Source organism: Mus pahari, chromosome 11 (assembly GCF_900095145.1).
Source record: "Mus pahari chromosome 11, PAHARI_EIJ_v1.1, whole genome shotgun sequence".
Lineage (NCBI taxonomy): Eukaryota > Metazoa > Chordata > Mammalia > Rodentia > Muridae > Mus > Mus pahari.
Window position 1 is genome coordinate 37,801,406 of NC_034600.1, and position 3,529 is coordinate 37,804,934.

Sequence of the window (3,529 nt, forward strand, 5' to 3'; positions counted from 1 at the left end):
AGAGGTGGGAGGTGGGAGGTGGGAGGTGGGAGGTGGGAGGTGGGAGGTAGGAGGTGGGAGAAGTGGGAGGTGGGGCAACCCTCTAGAATGTACCAGAGACCTGGGAGGTGAGTAAATCTCAGGACTCAAAGGGAGGGAGCTTAGATGAAATGCTCAACAGTGGAGAGAGAGAGAACTTGCAGAATCTACCTCCAGTAGAAAGACAGCATCAAATGGAGGGATGGGGTTGCCATCCCAAAGTCAAAAACTCTGACCTAGAATTGTTCCTATCTGAAAGAACTACAGGGACAAAAATGGCAAAGAGACTGAGGGAAAGGAGGTCCAGAGACAGACCCAAATTGGGATCCATCTTAAGGGGAGTCTCCAAGGCTGACATTATCACAGATGCTATGGTGTGCTTACAGACAGGAGCCTAGTATGGCTGCCCTCCAAAAGGCCCAACAAGCAGCTGGCCAAGACAGATGCAGATACTTACACCCAACCAATGGTCTGAAGTTGGGGACCCAACTTCAGTGGGTTGAAGTGGGTTGAATTAGGGAAAGACTGGAAGAAGTTGAGGAGGAGGGTGACCCTATAGGAAGACCAGCAGTCAACTAACCTGGACCCCTGGGATCTCTCAGACACTAAGCCACCAACCAGGCAGCAAACACCAGTTGATTAGAGGCCCCTGGCACATATACATCAGAAGATTGCTTGGTCTGGGCCCTAGTGAGAGAAGATGAGCCTAACCATGGAGAGACTTGAAGCCCAAGGAATGGGGAAGCCTGGTGGGGTAGAGTGAGGTGGGAGGGTGGGGACATCCTCTTGGAGACTGGGGAGGAGGAATGGGATAAGGAACTGCTGGAGGGTGGACTGAGAGGAGGATAATGACTGGACTGTAAAAAAAGAAAAAGAAAAAAAAGAAGAGGAAGAAGAATAGTGGTGTATCTAGCTTGGGATAGAGAAGCCTTCATTCTGATTCCAAGGGTTATTAACCATTTGCCAAAAAGAAAGCAGATATTCATATGGGGCGGGGTATGTGTTGGTCGTTTTATTCTAATTGTTTATTAAAAACTATAAAATTGGCTCATAAAATCTACCTTTTGACTTTTTGCATTAAAGTAACAGAAGCTACACCACAGTCTTTCAAATTCCTCCATATGCATGTAAATGTCATTATAACGACTGAGGACAGTTAGATGAAACCAGGGTTAGATTTGTATGATTAAACGCAAAGGATTCTGCACCTGTGAGGCATCATTACTCACACACTGGCGTTGGTGAAAAGATAGAAACAACTGTTAATACTCTCCAATAATTTTGACTTCTTTAACTCTCATTAATCCTGGTATGCATTTCAGGAAAATGCTATCACGCTGGTGGCACCATTTGACATTAAGCAATAAATAAAGGCACCGGAGGACACTTGCCCTTGTGGCAAAGATGCCAGCTCAGCCTGTTGGGCAGCCAGCCAGTCTGTCAACATTGATTGACTGTCTAATGAGAGAAGGTGCCGAGAGACAGAGACACAGCTCAGGACTTGAGGGGCAGTCAGGACAGTGACGAAGGCAGGAGGAGTGTCTACAGAATTCTAGAGGGGCAGTGTGTGTTAACATGGGCAACTTGATGGATGGGCTACCTTGGGTTTATTGAGCAGCCCTGAGTCAGCCCAGGTCAGAGGAGTTTTAATGAGTGAGCTCCCTGGAGGCTCCAGCAACCCTGCGAGGGTTGTGGCCTCAGTTTCCTCTACAGCGAATGGTCAAGAGGGAGCAAAGCCAATATCTAACTAACTGGCACCTAGTGCTTACCTGGGGGCTGGTGGGCGTGGAAAACTGGCGGGGAGGAAGATGAGAAGAGGCATGGGGTTTCTTCAGACCTCTCTTACAAGGTTTCTTCAGACCTCTCATACAAGGTTTCAAACTCAATGCTATGCATTTCTTGTTTTAAGATTTGTCCTGAGGAGGTTACCAAAGAGTCACAAGTGTAGATTTGGCATCCGCACAAGCTCAACTCTGTCATATCCGTGGGATTTATGCCAGAGAGAGCAAATGAAGAGCTGAATACTTGTGTAATCTAGAAACTCCTCAAGAGGAGATGGCAGGGCACAGTCTGCTGACTCTGGTCCGTTAATTAAGGTGTTTCTATTTAGTGGGCACTTAGTAGCTCTCATTCTTTTCCTCTATGTCCTGAAGAAGAAAAGAAAGAAAGAAAAAGAAAACCCACACAGTGTGGAGAACTGTCCTCCTCATTGTGAGGCTGTGGGGAAGGCTCTTCCCTCCCTGGTGCCTCTTCGAGTCAACTTAACAGAGGTGAAATTAATTGGCAGTTGTGACGAAACAATGGCCATACCAACTTCATCTGCATCTCTCTGAAGCTACTGAAAGGGTTGAAAATAGAAATCCTTCATCAGTAAGTTAGTTGTTTGATTTTTGTCAAGTACTAAGAAAGAGTTTGACTTCTCTCCTTCGCTCTTTTTTTAACTGAAGTGACTGATTCACAGTGATTTTACTGAAGTGGGTGTTGGGGCAGAATGACCATGTTCTCATCAAACTCTTCAGCCTCAAGAAGCTGGGTCAGGGCTCCCATGTGAGAAGTGGAAGCTAACCAAGCATGGGTAGAACGGAGCACCGTGAGCAGGCTGCAGGACCTGAAATGTGCACCATATTTATTCTTTATCTTGAAATATAACATTTCTAAATGAATTCCTTCTAGGTTAGGAAAAATGGGTGTAACTTTTAACACAAAGAAACTACCCATTTACATAATAGAACACAAAGTACTGAGGGTTTAGGAAAGGTCATCTTGGCTCATTCTTAGGGAATCATTTCTATGGCAAGGTGCATGGATAGATGAATTTGCAGAGCATGTAATACCCATGGGTGATAGATGTATGGGCAGGGCTCCATGCTGCCCATCAGAGGTCATGTTTCTTGGCAAACGTGTAAATTCTGTCTTAAGGACTCAGCTTCAGGTAGATGTTTAGAAATAAGGCAAACAGTGTCTAGACAACAAGGCTAATATCTCATGTACTAATGAGTAGAGACCTAGAGATTCAGTAGTTATTCAGGCTACCACATGGAAAGGGATGGGAGAATCTGGGAAGTGCAGTGGTTGAAGTTGTTCAGGTGCTGAATATTTATTTTCTTTTATTCACATTGAAGTCTTTCAACCCTAAATGGAGAAATTCTCTCTTGTTCCACGAAGACATGAATGTTGGGGGCTGATCCAGAAGGAAAGGAAAGAAAACCAATTGTTAGACTTGGGTGGGGATGGGTTGGAAGGGGATGGGTGGGTACTTTGTATAATACTCTAACCACTAAACAAAGTGAACTTTGATCAGTCAAATTATAGTTCCAATAGTCTCATAACTTTGGTTTGTTAAAATAGCCTATGAGCCAAACCAAAGCATATCTTTTTAAAATTTTTATTATTTATTTATTTTTTTCCATTTTTATTAGATACTTTCTTTATTTACATTTCAAATGCTATCCCAAAAGTTCCCTATACCCCCCCACCCCTGCTCCCCTACCCACCCACTCCCCCTTCTTGG